The sequence below is a fragment of the Hyperolius riggenbachi genome, chromosome 2, assembly GCF_040937935.1.
Source record: "Hyperolius riggenbachi isolate aHypRig1 chromosome 2, aHypRig1.pri, whole genome shotgun sequence".
NCBI lineage: Eukaryota > Metazoa > Chordata > Amphibia > Anura > Hyperoliidae > Hyperolius > Hyperolius riggenbachi.
In genome coordinates, this window is record NC_090647.1 from 47,198,810 (window position 1) to 47,219,016 (window position 20,207).

The 20,207-nt window shown below is 40.9% G+C and overlaps 11 non-coding genes across 11 annotated transcripts; 5 read left to right on the forward strand and 6 right to left on the reverse strand.

Moving 5' to 3' along the window:
• Window positions 1–54: 54 nt before the first annotated feature.
• On the reverse strand, window positions 55–218 carry LOC137554742 (U1 spliceosomal RNA). The gene has a single exon (XR_011027487.1). It is a non-coding gene; the product is annotated as a U1 spliceosomal RNA (small nuclear RNA).
• Window positions 219–1,778: 1,560 nt separating this feature from the next.
• Window positions 1,779–1,885, forward strand: LOC137555026 (U6 spliceosomal RNA). Its single transcript, XR_011027733.1, has one exon. It is a non-coding gene; the product is annotated as a U6 spliceosomal RNA (small nuclear RNA).
• A 2,117-nt stretch (window positions 1,886–4,002) lies between these two features.
• LOC137554743 (U1 spliceosomal RNA) lies at window positions 4,003–4,166 on the reverse strand. Its single transcript, XR_011027488.1, has one exon. It is a non-coding gene; the product is annotated as a U1 spliceosomal RNA (small nuclear RNA).
• A 1,560-nt stretch (window positions 4,167–5,726) lies between these two features.
• On the forward strand, window positions 5,727–5,833 carry LOC137555027 (U6 spliceosomal RNA). Its single transcript, XR_011027734.1, has one exon. It is a non-coding gene; the product is annotated as a U6 spliceosomal RNA (small nuclear RNA).
• Window positions 5,834–7,952: 2,119 nt separating this feature from the next.
• LOC137554745 (U1 spliceosomal RNA) lies at window positions 7,953–8,116 on the reverse strand. Its single transcript, XR_011027490.1, has one exon. It is a non-coding gene; the product is annotated as a U1 spliceosomal RNA (small nuclear RNA).
• Window positions 8,117–9,676: 1,560 nt separating this feature from the next.
• On the forward strand, window positions 9,677–9,783 carry LOC137555028 (U6 spliceosomal RNA). Its single transcript, XR_011027735.1, has one exon. It is a non-coding gene; the product is annotated as a U6 spliceosomal RNA (small nuclear RNA).
• A 2,117-nt stretch (window positions 9,784–11,900) lies between these two features.
• Window positions 11,901–12,064, reverse strand: LOC137554784 (U1 spliceosomal RNA). The gene has a single exon (XR_011027527.1). It is a non-coding gene; the product is annotated as a U1 spliceosomal RNA (small nuclear RNA).
• Window positions 12,065–13,624: 1,560 nt separating this feature from the next.
• Window positions 13,625–13,731, forward strand: LOC137555029 (U6 spliceosomal RNA). Its single transcript, XR_011027736.1, has one exon. It is a non-coding gene; the product is annotated as a U6 spliceosomal RNA (small nuclear RNA).
• A 2,117-nt stretch (window positions 13,732–15,848) lies between these two features.
• Window positions 15,849–16,012, reverse strand: LOC137554785 (U1 spliceosomal RNA). Its single transcript, XR_011027528.1, has one exon. It is a non-coding gene; the product is annotated as a U1 spliceosomal RNA (small nuclear RNA).
• A 1,560-nt stretch (window positions 16,013–17,572) lies between these two features.
• On the forward strand, window positions 17,573–17,679 carry LOC137555030 (U6 spliceosomal RNA). Its single transcript, XR_011027737.1, has one exon. It is a non-coding gene; the product is annotated as a U6 spliceosomal RNA (small nuclear RNA).
• A 2,117-nt stretch (window positions 17,680–19,796) lies between these two features.
• Window positions 19,797–19,960, reverse strand: LOC137554746 (U1 spliceosomal RNA). The gene has a single exon (XR_011027491.1). It is a non-coding gene; the product is annotated as a U1 spliceosomal RNA (small nuclear RNA).
• Window positions 19,961–20,207: the final 247 nt, after the last annotated feature.

Genomic DNA, 20,207 nt, shown 5'->3' on the forward strand with positions numbered 1-20,207 from the left:
TAGCAGTTTCACAGTACTCAGATATTACCGAATCTATTATTAACCAGCATTGATCAGGGGAAAGCGCGAACGCAGTCCCCCACTACCACAAATTATGCAGTCGAGTTTCCCGCATTTGGGGAAATCGCAGGGGTCAACCCACTCGGAGTGCAATGGATGAGCCTCACCCTGGGAGAACCACCTTCGTGATCATGGTGTCTCCCCTGCCAGGTAAGTATGAGTTGGAATCGCACGGAGGGAGGATGCTGGGCTCAGCACTGCTTACACAACACAGGGGGACTTTATGATCTGAAATAAATTAATTTTATCCGCACGGCGATTTTACACAGTTCTCATCCTCATACAATGGAAAGTCCTGCTGCTCTAACAATAAATAAAATTTAACCGCAAACATAAAATCGGTGTGAACTGGAGTCTCTCCCAGACTGCACTGCAACAATCATCATATTTGAATAAAGTGACTTCACTCAGGCAGCCACTCCCAACTCCTTATAAGGAAGAGAGGCTGTTTTGTACTTCAATGGGGAGTGATCAGTGCTCAGTTCACTAAGCAGTTTAGACTAGTCTACTGATGGTTTTTAGTCTACTGATGGTTTGGTGTAAATCAGTTGCATCAAGAAGGAATTCACTAATAATTACCAAATGTCTTAAGCTCAACACACACCAAACAATCTTGGTTGTACAGATTTACCAAATCTATGTAGTATAAGGGCCAACAGATTGAAAATACCTTGAATGATTTATTGGATAAGCTCTTATACTACATGAAACTGGTAAGATTGAACAACCAAGATTGTATGGTGTGTGTTGAGCCTTAGACCTGGTCTAAAACATTTGGTAATTAGGTGGGTAAAGCAGAGGAAATGATCAAAAGATGCAATTGGCAAACGAGTAGCTATGACTGACAGCCTTCTCCTTTGATGAGCTCTCCTCTGCATACAATTAAACTCCTGCATAATTCATTCAAAAGGTTCCATCCTCACGTCGAAAATACCTCACAGAATGACTTTACCGACATAAATCATCTGGTCGAATCTCTGTCAGAAAAAGTGGGCGTGGTTACTCCTTGTTTGCTTTGTGAATTGCATCTTTTGATCATTTACCCTGCTTTACCGACCTAATTACCGAATGTTTTAGACCAGGTCTAAAAACAGGTCTAAAACATTACACCAAACCATCAGTATACTAGTCTAAACTGCTTAGTGAATTGAGGCCAATGTTGGAACAATGTTACCAACAGTTGGGCTTCGGTAAAACGGAGTACTTCTATCGTAGGTGTGAAAATGTTTATGAATTAGCACACAAAAGTCTAAATTAATGAATGCAGTATTTTCTCGACCAGATTTTTTACCGCACATGCTTTTATGAATGATAGCCTTTGAAATGGTTCCTGGGTTTTCTTTTTTCCGCACTTATAGTAATTCTTTATCCCCTACCGTTCTCTTGTCAAGTGAAGCACTTTTCTAGGCAGCCTGGGCTCCATGTCATTTCCTACAGTGGGTGTGAAGAGAGGAATCCCCACCCACTAGATTAGCATAATTTATTCACTTTCGGCTAGTACCCAAGATGCAATAGTGGTTGCAATATTGCTCTTCTCTGCCAGGAAATTTGATTTCCAAGCCAAAATATTTAGCCCTGTCCTGTTTATTATTATTATTATAGCTTTCTGCAAGGTTCTCACGCTCCAAACTATAGGGGACTCTTGATTTTACTCTCCCTAACGTGCAGGTAGTATCAGGGCGCGGGGTATATATACTCTGGTGAAACAGCCCTTAGTTGTGCTCGCTTCGGCAGCACATATACTAAAATTGGAACGATACAGAGAAGATTAGCATGGCCCCTGCGCAAGGATGACACGCAAATTCGTGAAGCGTTCCATATTTTTAGGCATCTTCCTCTGGGCAAAACATTAACATTTTTATACGTCAGAACGCAGCTTTACGTGTCGGGTTCAAAGTGCTACATGTAAGTGCACCTGCTAAGCTTCTCTAAGCAATGGCATGCAAACCGAGTTCTGTGCTTCTTTGCAGATGTGCTTTCTTCCGGTCTCAAGTGGTAATGTCCCCTGGGTTTTCCTTTTTCCGCACTTAGGCCTTATTCACATTATAAATTGTTAGCGCAAGCGCTGAGTGCTTTTGTAAGTGCTTTTCCAAGTGTTTTCTGAGCGATTATCGATTTTTTTAGAAGCACTTTTCTAAGCGCTTTTGTAAATGCGATTTGAGCTTTTCTTCCTGCAGACAAACAGGTAGTGAACTCTTATGACCTGGAACGAAATAGCTGTAATTATTATGTGAAGAAAGGCACTCAGAAAATCGCTTTTCAAAGCCTTTTTTTCAAGTGCTTAGCGATTTTCCTATACCTTGTATTGAAGCCCAAACGCTCAGGAAATGGTGCAGGACCCGCGTTTGTGATTGTAAAGAAAGCTCATCGCTGATGTTAAAATGCCCACATAGGAAAACATTGCACAAGCGCTTTTAAAAATCACCAGTGCTTAAAAAAAATTAAAAAGCGCTCATAGGGCTTGATTCCCTAAAACGTGATAACTGCTATCACGGTCGCACTAGCGTTTTGGATTAATTAGATGATTAAAGTCTGACACTTTGAGCCTAGAATTGTGAACCTTTTCACAATATTCTAATGGTCTGAGATTTTGATTTTGGGGTTCTCATAAGCTGTAAGCCAAAATCATCAAATTTATAACAAATATAGGCTTGAAATGTCTGGCTTTGCATGTAATGAATCCATTTCATATATTATTTTCACCTATCACTGAAATACATTTACTTTTGCACAACATTATAAGTTTTCTAAATTTTACCTGTAAGATCTTCTTCAGAGCCCCCCATCCTTAGATAAAGCTATTTAAGCAATCTTTACTGATTTCTGAATTAAAGAAAAGGATTAATTTGAATTTACAGATGGAAAAGGAATATCAAACAATATTAATATCATATTAATAAGCAAACAACTTTCTCATTTTTTTTCCATCAGTTTTTATACATTTTTACCATATATCAATAAGAATGTATCAGTCAAAATTAAACATTTTCTAAACAGTTACCCCTTTTATCTCTACCAATAAACCCAGTGTATTCATATTAATTCAAATTATTGCTCCAGTAACTGCATATTTTTGGTAAGCTGTGCTTTAGTAGTATAGTAGTATCTGTTTTCTAGTGTTGTCCGGATCATGAACGATTCGGATCTTTGATCCGAATCTATTTTGTGAGTCGAATCATCCGAATCATCAAAATGGGTGATTCGGATTGCAAAAGGGGCGGGGCCAGGAGCGACACGCCCCCTCTCAGCGGGGTCCTGGAAGCAGAGCAGAGATGGATCGCTCTGTTGGAGGGGACTCGGGGAGCCAGCCTTGCAGGGACAGGTAGAGGGGACATGGGTGCCACTGCCAGATATGTGCAGAGCACACATACTAGCTGTAATGTGCTGCTCATTATAGGCTGTCTGTTCCGTAGTTGTGCACAGTGAACACATTGGAAACTTTTGGCTCAGCTCGGCACAGTTCAGTAACTTTGCAGGCACTGTGATTGCAGCGCAATATGATCCTCCTGCACTCGCTCTAAACAGCTGCACTTATCTTCTGGGAATGCTTTGGGGAATGCTTTCTTTCACTGTGCGACGTTTCCATTCAAGGTATACAGATGAACATGTAGGTGAAATATATGTAAAGCATATGATCGCAGCATGTGGGTATTGTGTGCAAACAAACATTTCTGCTCCCTGCTCTGTCCACTCCCTGCCCTCTGTCCATCTTCTCCCCTTCTCCTGTCCTGCTAGTCATTTCACCCCCGAATGCTTCCCTTGTAAAATGATCCGAGATTCGGATCAAAGATCCGGACCTATTCAATGATCCGATTCGAATCATCCGGATCATTGAAAAGATCCGAACTTCCCATCTCTACTGTTTTCCTCCCTTTATCTGATGACCAATAGCAGTTTCACAGTACTCAGATATTACCGAATCTATTATTAACCAGCATTGATCAGGGGAAAGCGCGAACGCAGTCCCCCACTACCACAAATTATGCAGTCGAGTTTCCCGCATTTGGGGAAATCGCAGGGGTCAACCCACTCGGAGTGCAATGGATGAGCCTCACCCTGGGAGAACCACCTTCGTGATCATGGTGTCTCCCCTGCCAGGTAAGTATGAGTTGGAATCGCACGGAGGGAGGATGCTGGGCTCAGCACTGCTTACACAACACAGGGGGACTTTATGATCTGAAATAAATTAATTTTATCCGCACGGCGATTTTACACAGTTCTCATCCTCATACAATGGAAAGTCCTGCTGCTCTAACAATAAATAAAATTTAACCGCAAACATAAAATCGGTGTGAACTGGAGTCTCTCCCAGACTGCACTGCAACAATCATCATATTTGAATAAAGTGACTTCACTCAGGCAGCCACTCCCAACTCCTTATAAGGAAGAGAGGCTGTTTTGTACTTCAATGGGGAGTGATCAGTGCTCAGTTCACTAAGCAGTTTAGACTAGTCTACTGATGGTTTTTAGTCTACTGATGGTTTGGTGTAAATCAGTTGCATCAAGAAGGAATTCACTAATAATTACCAAATGTCTTAAGCTCAACACACACCAAACAATCTTGGTTGTACAGATTTACCAAATCTATGTAGTATAAGGGCCAACAGATTGAAAATACCTTGAATGATTTATTGGATAAGCTCTTATACTACATGAAACTGGTAAGATTGAACAACCAAGATTGTATGGTGTGTGTTGAGCCTTAGACCTGGTCTAAAACATTTGGTAATTAGGTGGGTAAAGCAGAGGAAATGATCAAAAGATGCAATTGGCAAACGAGTAGCTATGACTGACAGCCTTCTCCTTTGATGAGCTCTCCTCTGCATACAATTAAACTCCTGCATAATTCATTCAAAAGGTTCCATCCTCACGTCGAAAATACCTCACAGAATGACTTTACCGACATAAATCATCTGGTCGAATCTCTGTCAGAAAAAGTGGGCGTGGTTACTCCTTGTTTGCTTTGTGAATTGCATCTTTTGATCATTTACCCTGCTTTACCGACCTAATTACCGAATGTTTTAGACCAGGTCTAAAAACAGGTCTAAAACATTACACCAAACCATCAGTATACTAGTCTAAACTGCTTAGTGAATTGAGGCCAATGTTGGAACAATGTTACCAACAGTTGGGCTTCGGTAAAACGGAGTACTTCTATCGTAGGTGTGAAAATGTTTATGAATTAGCACACAAAAGTCTAAATTAATGAATGCAGTATTTTCTCGACCAGATTTTTTACCGCACATGCTTTTATGAATGATAGCCTTTGAAATGGTTCCTGGGTTTTCTTTTTTCCGCACTTATAGTAATTCTTTATCCCCTACCGTTCTCTTGTCAAGTGAAGCACTTTTCTAGGCAGCCTGGGCTCCATGTCATTTCCTACAGTGGGTGTGAAGAGAGGAATCCCCACCCACTAGATTAGCATAATTTATTCACTTTCGGCTAGTACCCAAGATGCAATAGTGGTTGCAATATTGCTCTTCTCTGCCAGGAAATTTGATTTCCAAGCCAAAATATTTAGCCCTGTCCTGTTTATTATTATTATTATAGCTTTCTGCAAGGTTCTCACGCTCCAAACTATAGGGGACTCTTGATTTTACTCTCCCTAACGTGCAGGTAGTATCAGGGCGCGGGGTATATATACTCTGGTGAAACAGCCCTTAGTTGTGCTCGCTTCGGCAGCACATATACTAAAATTGGAACGATACAGAGAAGATTAGCATGGCCCCTGCGCAAGGATGACACGCAAATTCGTGAAGCGTTCCATATTTTTAGGCATCTTCCTCTGGGCAAAACATTAACATTTTTATACGTCAGAACGCAGCTTTACGTGTCGGGTTCAAAGTGCTACATGTAAGTGCACCTGCTAAGCTTCTCTAAGCAATGGCATGCAAACCGAGTTCTGTGCTTCTTTGCAGATGTGCTTTCTTCCGGTCTCAAGTGGTAATGTCCCCTGGGTTTTCCTTTTTCCGCACTTAGGCCTTATTCACATTATAAATTGTTAGCGCAAGCGCTGAGTGCTTTTGTAAGTGCTTTTCCAAGTGTTTTCTGAGCGATTATCGATTTTTTTAGAAGCACTTTTCTAAGCGCTTTTGTAAATGCGATTTGAGCTTTTCTTCCTGCAGACAAACAGGTAGTGAACTCTTATGACCTGGAACGAAATAGCTGTAATTATTATGTGAAGAAAGGCACTCAAAAAAAATCGCTTTTCAAAGCCTTTTTTTCAAGTGCTTAGCGATTTTCCTATACCTTGTATTGAAGCCCAAACGCTCAGGAAATGGTGCAGGACCCGCGTTTGTGATTGTAAAGAAAGCTCATCGCTGATGTTAAAATGCCCACATAGGAAAACATTGCACAAGCGCTTTTAAAAATCACCAGTGCTTAAAAAAAATTAAAAAGCGCTCATAGGGCTTGATTCCCTAAAACGTGATAACTGCTATCACGGTCGCACTAGCGTTTTGGATTAATTAGATGATTAAAGTCTGACACTTTGAGCCTAGAATTGTGAACCTTTTCACAATATTCTAATGGTCTGAGATTTTGATTTTGGGGTTCTCATAAGCTGTAAGCCAAAATCATCAAATTTATAACAAATATAGGCTTGAAATGTCTGGCTTTGCATGTAATGAATCCATTTCATATATTATTTTCACCTATCACTGAAATACATTTACTTTTGCACAACATTATAAGTTTTCTAAATTTTACCTGTAAGATCTTCTTCAGAGCCCCCCATCCTTAGATAAAGCTATTTAAGCAATCTTTACTGATTTCTGAATTAAAGAAAAGGATTCATTTGAATTTACAGATGGAAAAGGAATATCAAACAATATTAATATCATATTAATAAGCAAACAACTTTCTCATTTTTTTTCCATCAGTTTTTATACATTTTTACCATATATCAATAAGAATGTATCAGTCAAAATTAAACATTTTCTAAACAGTTACCCCTTTTATCTCTACCAATAAACCCAGTGTATTCATATTAATTCAAATTATTGCTCCAGTAACTGCATATTTTTGGTAAGCTGTGCTTTAGTAGTATAGTAGTATCTGTTTTCTAGTGTTGTCCGGATCATGAACGATTCGGATCTTTGATCCGAATCTATTTTGTGAGTCGAATCATCCGAATCATCAAAATGGGTGATTCGGATTGCAAAAGGGGCGGGGCCAGGAGCGACACGCCCCCTCTCAGCGGGGTCCTGGAAGCAGAGCAGAGATGGATCGCTCTGTTGGAGGGGACTCGGGGAGCCAGCCTTGCAGGGACAGGTAGAGGGGACATGGGTGCCACTGCCAGATATGTGCAGAGCACACATACTAGCTGTAATGTGCTGCTCATTATAGGCTGTCTGTTCCGTAGTTGTGCACAGTGAACACATTGGAAACTTTTGGCTCAGCTCGGCACAGTTCAGTAACTTTGCAGGCACTGTGATTGCAGCGCAATATGATCCTCCTGCACTCGCTCTAAACAGCTGCACTTATCTTCTGGGAATGCTTTGGGGAATGCTTTCTTTCACTGTGCGACGTTTCCATTCAAGGTATACAGATGAACATGTAGGTGAAATATATGTAAAGCATATGATCGCAGCATGTGGGTATTGTGTGCAAACAAACATTTCTGCTCCCTGCTCTGTCCACTCCCTGCCCTCTGTCCATCTTCTCCCCTTCTCCTGTCCTGCTAGTCATTTCACCCCCGAATGCTTCCCTTGTAAAATGATCCGAGATTCGGATCAAAGATCCGGACCTATTCAATGATCCGATTCGAATCATCCGGATCATTGAAAAGATCCGAACTTCCCATCTCTACTGTTTTCCTCCCTTTATCTGATGACCAATAGCAGTTTCACAGTACTCAGATATTACCGAATCTATTATTAACCAGCATTGATCAGGGGAAAGCGCGAACGCAGTCCCCCACTACCACAAATTATGCAGTCGAGTTTCCCGCATTTGGGGAAATCGCAGGGGTCAACCCACTCGGAGTGCAATGGATGAGCCTCACCCTGGGAGAACCACCTTCGTGATCATGGTGTCTCCCCTGCCAGGTAAGTATGAGTTGGAATCGCACGGAGGGAGGATGCTGGGCTCAGCACTGCTTACACAACACAGGGGGACTTTATGATCTGAAATAAATTAATTTTATCCGCACGGCGATTTTACACAGTTCTCATCCTCATACAATGGAAAGTCCTGCTGCTCTAACAATAAATAAAATTTAACCGCAAACATAAAATCGGTGTGAACTGGAGTCTCTCCCAGACTGCACTGCAACAATCATCATATTTGAATAAAGTGACTTCACTCAGGCAGCCACTCCCAACTCCTTATAAGGAAGAGAGGCTGTTTTGTACTTCAATGGGGAGTGATCAGTGCTCAGTTCACTAAGCAGTTTAGACTAGTCTACTGATGGTTTTTAGTCTACTGATGGTTTGGTGTAAATCAGTTGCATCAAGAAGGAATTCACTAATAATTACCAAATGTCTTAAGCTCAACACACACCAAACAATCTTGGTTGTACAGATTTACCAAATCTATGTAGTATAAGGGCCAACAGATTGAAAATACCTTGAATGATTTATTGGATAAGCTCTTATACTACATGAAACTGGTAAGATTGAACAACCAAGATTGTATGGTGTGTGTTGAGCCTTAGACCTGGTCTAAAACATTTGGTAATTAGGTGGGTAAAGCAGAGGAAATGATCAAAAGATGCAATTGGCAAACGAGTAGCTATGACTGACAGCCTTCTCCTTTGATGAGCTCTCCTCTGCATACAATTAAACTCCTGCATAATTCATTCAAAAGGTTCCATCCTCACGTCGAAAATACCTCACAGAATGACTTTACCGACATAAATCATCTGGTCGAATCTCTGTCAGAAAAAGTGGGCGTGGTTACTCCTTGTTTGCTTTGTGAATTGCATCTTTTGATCATTTACCCTGCTTTACCGACCTAATTACCGAATGTTTTAGACCAGGTCTAAAAACAGGTCTAAAACATTACACCAAACCATCAGTATACTAGTCTAAACTGCTTAGTGAATTGAGGCCAATGTTGGAACAATGTTACCAACAGTTGGGCTTCGGTAAAACGGAGTACTTCTATCGTAGGTGTGAAAATGTTTATGAATTAGCACACAAAAGTCTAAATTAATGAATGCAGTATTTTCTCGACCAGATTTTTTACCGCACATGCTTTTATGAATGATAGCCTTTGAAATGGTTCCTGGGTTTTCTTTTTTCCGCACTTATAGTAATTCTTTATCCCCTACCGTTCTCTTGTCAAGTGAAGCACTTTTCTAGGCAGCCTGGGCTCCATGTCATTTCCTACAGTGGGTGTGAAGAGAGGAATCCCCACCCACTAGATTAGCATAATTTATTCACTTTCGGCTAGTACCCAAGATGCAATAGTGGTTGCAATATTGCTCTTCTCTGCCAGGAAATTTGATTTCCAAGCCAAAATATTTAGCCCTGTCCTGTTTATTATTATTATTATAGCTTTCTGCAAGGTTTTCACGCTCCAAACTATAGGGGACTCTTGATTTTACTCTCCCTAACGTGCAGGTAGTATCAGGGCGCGGGGTATATATACTCTGGTGAAACAGCCCTTAGTTGTGCTCGCTTCGGCAGCACATATACTAAAATTGGAACGATACAGAGAAGATTAGCATGGCCCCTGCGCAAGGATGACACGCAAATTCGTGAAGCGTTCCATATTTTTAGGCATCTTCCTCTGGGCAAAACATTAACATTTTTATACGTCAGAACGCAGCTTTACGTGTCGGGTTCAAAGTGCTACATGTAAGTGCACCTGCTAAGCTTCTCTAAGCAATGGCATGCAAACCGAGTTCTGTGCTTCTTTGCAGATGTGCTTTCTTCCGGTCTCAAGTGGTAATGTCCCCTGGGTTTTCCTTTTTCCGCACTTAGGCCTTATTCACATTATAAATTGTTAGCGCAAGCGCTGAGTGCTTTTGTAAGTGCTTTTCCAAGTGTTTTCTGAGCGATTATCGATTTTTTTAGAAGCACTTTTCTAAGCGCTTTTGTAAATGCGATTTGAGCTTTTCTTCCTGCAGACAAACAGGTAGTGAACTCTTATGACCTGGAACGAAATAGCTGTAATTATTATGTGAAGAAAGGCACTCAGAAAATCGCTTTTCAAAGCCTTTTTTTCAAGTGCTTAGCGATTTTCCTATACCTTGTATTGAAGCCCAAACGCTCAGGAAATGGTGCAGGACCCGCGTTTGTGATTGTAAAGAAAGCTCATCGCTGATGTTAAAATGCCCACATAGGAAAACATTGCACAAGCGCTTTTAAAAATCACCAGTGCTTAAAAAAAATTAAAAAGCGCTCATAGGGCTTGATTCCCTAAAACGTGATAACTGCTATCACGGTCGCACTAGCGTTTTGGATTAATTAGATGATTAAAGTCTGACACTTTGAGCCTAGAATTGTGAACCTTTTCACAATATTCTAATGGTCTGAGATTTTGATTTTGGGGTTCTCATAAGCTGTAAGCCAAAATCATCAAATTTATAACAAATATAGGCTTGAAATGTCTGGCTTTGCATGTAATGAATCCATTTCATATATTATTTTCACCTATCACTGAAATACATTTACTTTTGCACAACATTATAAGTTTTCTAAATTTTACCTGTAAGATCTTCTTCAGAGCCCCCCATCCTTAGATAAAGCTATTTAAGCAATCTTTACTGTTTTCTGAATTAAAGAAAAGGATTAATTTGAATTTACAGATGGAAAAGGAATATCAAACAATATTAATATCATATTAATAAGCAAACAACTTTCTCATTTTTTTTCCATCAGTTTTTATACATTTTTACCATATATCAATAAGAATGTATCAGTCAAAATTAAACATTTTCTAAACAGTTACCCCTTTTATCTCTACCAATAAACCCAGTGTATTCATATTAATTCAAATTATTGCTCCAGTAACTGCATATTTTTGGTAAGCTGTGCTTTAGTAGTATAGTAGTATCTGTTTTCTAGTGTTGTCCGGATCATGAACGATTCGGATCTTTGATCCGAATCTATTTTGTGAGTCGAATCATCCGAATCATCAAAATGGGTGATTCGGATTGCAAAAGGGGCGGGGCCAGGAGCGACACGCCCCCTCTCAGCGGGGTCCTGGAAGCAGAGCAGAGATGGATCGCTCTGTTGGAGGGGACTCGGGGAGCCAGCCTTGCAGGGACAGGTAGAGGGGACATGGGTGCCACTGCCAGATATGTGCAGAGCACACATACTAGCTGTAATGTGCTGCTCATTATAGGCTGTCTGTTCCGTAGTTGTGCACAGTGAACACATTGGAAACTTTTGGCTCAGCTCGGCACAGTTCAGTAACTTTGCAGGCACTGTGATTGCAGCGCAATATGATCCTCCTGCACTCGCTCTAAACAGCTGCACTTATCTTCTGGGAATGCTTTGGGGAATGCTTTCTTTCACTGTGCGACGTTTCCATTCAAGGTATACAGATGAACATGTAGGTGAAATATATGTAAAGCATATGATCGCAGCATGTGGGTATTGTGTGCAAACAAACATTTCTGCTCCCTGCTCTGTCCACTCCCTGCCCTCTGTCCATCTTCTCCCCTTCTCCTGTCCTGCTAGTCATTTCACCCCCGAATGCTTCCCTTGTAAAATGATCCGAGATTCGGATCAAAGATCCGGACCTATTCAATGATCCGATTCGAATCATCCGGATCATTGAAAAGATCCGAACTTCCCATCTCTACTGTTTTCCTCCCTTTATCTGATGACCAATAGCAGTTTCACAGTACTCAGATATTACCGAATCTATTATTAACCAGCATTGATCAGGGGAAAGCGCGAACGCAGTCCCCCACTACCACAAATTATACAGTCGAGTTTCCCGCATTTGGGGAAATCGCAGGGGTCAACCCACTCGGAGTGCAATGGATGAGCCTCACCCTGGGAGACCCACCTTCGTGATCATGGTGTCTCCCCTGCCAGGTAAGTATGAGTTGGAATCGCACGGAGGGAGGATGCTGGGCTCAGCACTGCTTACACAACACAGGGGGACTTTATGATCTGAAATAAATTAATTTTATCCGCACGGCGATTTTACACAGTTCTCATCCTCATACAATGGAAAGTCCTGCTGCTCTAACAATAAATAAAATTTAACCGCAAACATAAAATCGGTGTGAACTGGAGTCTCTCCCAGACTGCACTGCAACAATCATCATATTTGAATAAAGTGACTTCACTCAGGCAGCCACTCCCAACTCCTTATAAGGAAGAGAGGCTGTTTTGTACTTCAATGGGGAGTGATCAGTGCTCAGTTCACTAAGCAGTTTAGACTAGTCTACTGATGGTTTTTAGTCTACTGATGGTTTGGTGTAAATCAGTTGCATCAAGAAGGAATTCACTAATAATTACCAAATGTCTTAAGCTCAACACACACCAAACAATCTTGGTTGTACAGATTTACCAAATCTATGTAGTATAAGGGCCAACAGATTGAAAATACCTTGAATGATTTATTGGATAAGCTCTTATACTACATGAAACTGGTAAGATTGAACAACCAAGATTGTATGGTGTGTGTTGAGCCTTAGACCTGGTCTAAAACATTTGGTAATTAGGTGGGTAAAGCAGAGGAAATGATCAAAAGATGCAATTGGCAAACGAGTAGCTATGACTGACAGCCTTCTCCTTTGATGAGCTCTCCTCTGCATACAATTAAACTCCTGCATAATTCATTCAAAAGGTTCCATCCTCACGTCGAAAATACCTCACAGAATGACTTTACCGACATAAATCATCTGGTCGAATCTCTGTCAGAAAAAGTGGGCGTGGTTACTCCTTGTTTGCTTTGTGAATTGCATCTTTTGATCATTTACCCTGCTTTACCGACCTAATTACCGAATGTTTTAGACCAGGTCTAAAAACAGGTCTAAAACATTACACCAAACCATCAGTATACTAGTCTAAACTGCTTAGTGAATTGAGGCCAATGTTGGAACAATGTTACCAACAGTTGGGCTTCGGTAAAACGGAGTACTTCTATCGTAGGTGTGAAAATGTTTATGAATTAGCACACAAAAGTCTAAATTAATGAATGCAGTATTTTCTCGACCAGATTTTTTACCGCACATGCTTTTATGAATGATAGCCTTTGAAATGGTTCCTGGGTTTTCTTTTTTCCGCACTTATAGTAATTCTTTATCCCCTACCGTTCTCTTGTCAAGTGAAGCACTTTTCTAGGCAGCCTGGGCTCCATGTCATTTCCTACAGTGGGTGTGAAGAGAGGAATCCCCACCCACTAGATTAGCATAATTTATTCACTTTCGGCTAGTACCCAAGATGCAATAGTGGTTGCAATATTGCTCTTCTCTGCCAGGAAATTTGATTTCCAAGCCAAAATATTTAGCCCTGTCCTGTTTATTATTATTATTATAGCTTTCTGCAAGGTTTTCACGCTCCAAACTATAGGGGACTCTTGATTTTACTCTCCCTAACGTGCAGGTAGTATCAGGGCGCGGGGTATATATACTCTGGTGAAACAGCCCTTAGTTGTGCTCGCTTCGGCAGCACATATACTAAAATTGGAACGATACAGAGAAGATTAGCATGGCCCCTGCGCAAGGATGACACGCAAATTCGTGAAGCGTTCCATATTTTTAGGCATCTTCCTCTGGGCAAAACATTAACATTTTTATACGTCAGAACGCAGCTTTACGTGTCGGGTTCAAAGTGCTACATGTAAGTGCACCTGCTAAGCTTCTCTAAGCAATGGCATGCAAACCGAGTTCTGTGCTTCTTTGCAGATGTGCTTTCTTCCGGTCTCAAGTGGTAATGTCCCCTGGGTTTTCCTTTTTCCGCACTTAGGCCTTATTCACATTATAAATTGTTAGCGCAAGCGCTGAGTGCTTTTGTAAGTGCTTTTCCAAGTGTTTTCTGAGCGATTATCGATTTTTTTAGAAGCACTTTTCTAAGCGCTTTTGTAAATGCGATTTGAGCTTTTCTTCCTGCAGACAAACAGGTAGTGAACTCTTATGACCTGGAACGAAATAGCTGTAATTATTATGTGAAGAAAGGCACTCAGAAAATCGCTTTTCAAAGCCTTTTTTTCAAGTGCTTAGCGATTTTCCTATACCTTGTATTGAAGCCCAAACGCTCAGGAAATGGTGCAGGACCCGCGTTTGTGATTGTAAAGAAAGCTCATCGCTGATGTTAAAATGCCCACATAGGAAAACATTGCACAAGCGCTTTTAAAAATCACCAGTGCTTAAAAAAAATTAAAAAGCGCTCATAGGGCTTGATTCCCTAAAACGTGATAACTGCTATCACGGTCGCACTAGCGTTTTGGATTAATTAGATGATTAAAGTCTGACACTTTGAGCCTAGAATTGTGAACCTTTTCACAATATTCTAATGGTCTGAGATTTTGATTTTGGGGTTCTCATAAGCTGTAAGCCAAAATCATCAAATTTATAACAAATATAGGCTTGAAATGTCTGGCTTTGCATGTAATGAATCCATTTCATATATTATTTTCACCTATCACTGAAATACATTTACTTTTGCACAACATTATAAGTTTTCTAAATTTTACCTGTAAGATCTTCTTCAGAGCCCCCCATCCTTAGATAAAGCTATTTAAGCAATCTTTACTGTTTTCTGAATTAAAGAAAAGGATTAATTTGAATTTACAGATGGAAAAGGAATATCAAACAATATTAATATCATATTAATAAGCAAACAACTTTCTCATTTTTTTTCCATCAGTTTTTATACATTTTTACCATATATCAATAAGAATGTATCAGTCAAAATTAAACATTTTCTAAACAGTTACCCCTTTTATCTCTACCAATAAACCCAGTGTATTCATATTAATTCAAATTATTGCTCCAGTAACTGCATATTTTTGGTAAGCTGTGCTTTAGTAGTATAGTAGTATCTGTTTTCTAGTGTTGTCCGGATCATGAACGATTCGGATCTTTGATCCGAATCTATTTTGTGAGTCGAATCATCCGAATCATCAAAATGGGTGATTCGGATTGCAAAAGGGGCGGGGCCAGGAGCGACACGCCCCCTCTCAGCGGGGTCCTGGAAGCAGAGCAGAGATGGATCGCTCTGTTGGAGGGGACTCGGGGAGCCAGCCTTGCAGGGACAGGTAGAGGGGACATGGGTGCCACTGCCAGATATGTGCAGAGCACACATACTAGCTGTAATGTGCTGCTCATTATAGGCTGTCTGTTCCGTAGTTGTGCACAGTGAACACATTGGAAACTTTTGGCTCAGCTCGGCACAGTTCAGTAACTTTGCAGGCACTGTGATTGCAGCGCAATATGATCCTCCTGCACTCGCTCTAAACAGCTGCACTTATCTTCTGGGAATGCTTTGGGGAATGCTTTCTTTCACTGTGCGACGTTTCCATTCAAGGTATACAGATGAACATGTAGGTGAAATATATGTAAAGCATATGATCGCAGCATGTGGGTATTGTGTGCAAACAAACATTTCTGCTCCCTGCTCTGTCCACTCCCTGCCCTCTGTCCATCTTCTCCCCTTCTCCTGTCCTGCTAGTCATTTCACCCCCGAATGCTTCCCTTGTAAAATGATCCGAGATTCGGATCAAAGATCCGGACCTATTCAATGATCCGATTCGAATCATCCGGATCATTGAAAAGATCCGAACTTCCCATCTCTACTGTTTTCCTCCCTTTATCTGATGACCAATAGCAGTTTCACAGTACTCAGATATTACCGAATCTATTATTAACCAGCATTGATCAGGGGAAAGCGCGAACGCAGTCCCCCACTACCACAAATTATACAGTCGAGTTTCCCGCATTTGGGGAAATCGCAGGGGTCAACCCACTCGGAGTGCAATGGATGAGCCTCACCCTGGGAGACCCACCTTCGTGATCATGGTGTCTCCCCTGCCAGGTAAGTATGAGTTGGAATCGCACGGAGGGAGGATGCTGGGCTCAGCACTGCTTACACAACACAGGGGGACTTTATGATCTGAAATAAATTAATTTTATCCGCACGGCGATTTTACACAGTTCTCATCCTCATACAATGGAAAGTCCTGCTGCTCTAACAATAAATAAAATTTAACCGCAAACATAAAATCGGTGTGAACTGGAGTCTCTCCCAGACTGCACTGCAACAATCATCATATTTGAATAAAGTGACTTCACTCAGGCAGCCACTCCCAACTCCTTATAAGGAAGAGAGGCTGTTTTGTACTTCAATGGGGAGTGATCAGTGCTCAGTTCACTAAGCAGTTTAGACTAGTCTACTGATGGTTTTTAGTCTACTGATGGTTTGGTGTAAATCAGTTGCATCAAGAAGGAATTCACTAATAATTACCAAATGTCTTAAGCTCAACACACACCAAACAATCTTGGTTGTACAGATTTACCAAATCTATGTAGTATAAGGGCCAACAGATTGAAAATACCTTGAATGATTTATTGGATAAGCTCTTATACTACATGAAACTGGTAAGATTGAACAACCAAGATTGTATGGTGTGTGTTGAGCCTTAGACCTGGTCTAAAACATTTGGTAATTAGGTGGGTAAAGCAGAGGAAATGATCAAAAGATGCAATTGGCAAACGAGTAGCTATGACTGACAGCCTTCTCCTTTGATGAGCTCTCCTCTGCATACAATTAAACTCCTGCATAATTCATTCAAAAGGTTCCATCCTCACGTCGAAAATACCTCACAGAATGACTTTACCGACATAAATCATCTGGTCGAATCTCTGTCAGAAAAAGTGGGCGTGGTTACTCCTTGTTTGCTTTGTGAATTGCATCTTTTGATCATTTACCCTGCTTTACCGACCTAATTACCGAATGTTTTAGACCAGGTCTAAAAACAGGTCTAAAACATTACACCAAACCATCAGTATACTAGTCTAAACTGCTTAGTGAATTGAGGCCAATGTTGGAACAATGTTACCAACAGTTGGGCTTCGGTAAAACGGAGTACTTCTATCGTAGGTGTGAAAATGTTTATGAATTAGCACACAAAAGTCTAAATTAATGAATGCAGTATTTTCTCGACCAGATTTTTTACCGCACATGCTTTTATGAATGATAGCCTTTGAAATGGTTCCTGGGTTTTCTTTTTTCCGCACTTATAGTAATTCTTTATCCCCTACCGTTCTCTTGTCAAGTGAAGCACTTTTCTAGGCAGCCTGGGCTCCATGTCATTTCCTACAGTGGGTGTGAAGAGAGGAATCCCCACCCACTAGATTAGCATAATTTATTCACTTTCGGCTAGTACCCAAGATGCAATAGTGGTTGCAATATTGCTCTTCTCTGCCAGGAAATTTGATTTCCAAGCCAAAATATTTAGCCCTGTCCTGTTTATTATTATTATTATAGCTTTCTGCAAGGTTTTCACGCTCCAAACTATAGGGGACTCTTGATTTTACTCTCCCTAACGTGCAGGTAGTATCAGGGCGCGGGGTATATATACTCTGGTGAAACAGCCCTTAGTTGTGCTCGCTTCGGCAGCACATATACTAAAATTGGAACGATACAGAGAAGATTAGCATGGCCCCTGCGCAAGGATGACACGCAAATTCGTGAAGCGTTCCATATTTTTAGGCATCTTCCTCTGGGCAAAACATTAACATTTTTATACGTCAGAACGCAGCTTTACGTGTCGGGTTCAAAGTGCTACATGTAAGTGCACCTGCTAAGCTTCTCTAAGCAATGGCATGCAAACCGAGTTCTGTGCTTCTTTGCAGATGTGCTTTCTTCCGGTCTCAAGTGGTAATGTCCCCTGGGTTTTCCTTTTTCCGCACTTAGGCCTTATTCACATTATAAATTGTTAGCGCAAGCGCTGAGTGCTTTTGTAAGTGCTTTTCCAAGTGTTTTCTGAGCGATTATCGATTTTTTTAGAAGCACTTTTCTAAGCGCTTTTGTAAATGCGATTTGAGCTTTTCTTCCTGCAGACAAACAGGTAGTGAACTCTTATGACCTGGAACGAAATAGCTGTAATTATTATGTGAAGAAAGGCACTCAGAAAATCGCTTTTCAAAGCCTTTTTTTCAAGTGCTTAGCGATTTTCCTATACCTTGTATTGAAGCCCAAACGCTCAGGAAATGGTGCAGGACCCGCGTTTGTGATTGTAAAGAAAGCTCATCGCTGATGTTAAAATGCCCACATAGGAAAACATTGCACAAGCGCTTTTAAAAATCACCAGTGCTTAAAAAAAATTAAAAAGCGCTCATAGGGCTTGATTCCCTAAAACGTGATAACTGCTATCACGGTCGCACTAGCGTTTTGGATTAATTAGATGATTAAAGTCTGACACTTTGAGCCTAGAATTGTGAACCTTTTCACAATATTCTAATGGTCTGAGATTTTGATTTTGGGGTTCTCATAAGCTGTAAGCCAAAATCATCAAATTTATAACAAATATAGGCTTGAAATGTCTGGCTTTGCATGTAATGAATCCATTTCATATATTATTTTCACCTATCACTGAAATACATTTACTTTTGCACAACATTATAAGTTTTCTAAATTTTACCTGTAAGATCTTCTTCAGAGCCCCCCATCCTTAGATAAAGCTATTTAAGCAATCTTTACTGTTTTCTGAATTAAAGAAAAGGATTAATTTGAATTTACAGATGGAAAAGGAATATCAAACAATATTAATATCATATTAATAAGCAAACAACTTTCTCATTTTTTTTCCATCAGTTTTTATACATTTTTACCATATATCAATAAGAATGTATCAGTCAAAATTAAACATTTTCTAAACAGTTACCCCTTTTATCTCTACCAATAAACCCAGTGTATTCATATTAATTCAAATTATTGCTCCAGTAACTGCATATTTTTGGTAAGCTGTGCTTTAGTAGTATAGTAGTATCTGTTTTCTAGTGTTGTCCGGATCATGAACGATTCGGATCTTTGATCCGAATCTATTTTGTGAGTCGAATCATCCGAATCATCAAAATGGGTGATTCGGATTGCAAAAGGGGCGGGGCCAGGAGCGACACGCCCCCTCTCAGCGGGGTCCTGGAAGCAGAGCAGAGATGGATCGCTCTGTTGGAGGGGACTCGGGGAGCCAGCCTTGCAGGGACAGGTAGAGGGGACATGGGTGCCACTGCCAGATATGTGCAGAGCACACATACTAGCTGTAATGTGCTGCTCATTATAGGCTGTCTGTTCCGTAGTTGTGCACAGTGAACACATTGGAAACTTTTGGCTCAGCTCGGCACAGTTCAGTAACTTTGCAGGCACTGTGATTGCAGCGCAATATGATCCTCCTGCACTCGCTCTAAACAGCTGCACTTATCTTCTGGGAATGCTTTGGGGAATGCTTTCTTTCACTGTGCGACGTTTCCATTCAAGGTATACAGATGAACATGTAGGTGAAATATATGTAAAGCATATGATCGCAGCATGTGGGTATTGTGTGCAAACAAACATTTCTGCTCCCTGCTCTGTCCACTCCCTGCCCTCTGTCCATCTTCTCCCCTTCTCCTGTCCTGCTAGTCATTTCACCCCCGAATGCTTCCCTTGTAAAATGATCCGAGATTCGGATCAAAGATCCGGACCTATTCAATGATCCGATTCGAATCATCCGGATCATTGAAAAGATCCGAACTTCCCATCTCTACTGTTTTCCTCCCTTTATCTGATGACCAATAGCAGTTTCACAGTACTCAGATATTACCGAATCTATTATTAACCAGCATTGATCAGGGGAAAGCGCGAACGCAGTCCCCCACTACCACAAATTATGCAGTCGAGTTTCCCGCATTTGGGGAAATCGCAGGGGTCAACCCACTCGGAGTGCAATGGATGAGCCTCACCCTGGGAGAACCACCTTCGTGATCATGGTGTCTCCCCTGCCAGGTAAGTATGAGTTGGAATCGCACGGAGGGAGGATGCTGGGCTCAGCACTGCTTACACAACACAGGGGGACTTTATGATCTGAAATAAATTAATTTTATCCGCACGGCGATTTTACACAGTTCTCATCCTCATACAATGGAAAGTCCTGCTGCTCTAACAATAAATAAAATTTAACTGCAAACATAAAATCGGTGTGAACTGGAGTCTCTCCCAGACTGCACTGCAACAATCATCATATTTGAATAAAGTGACTTC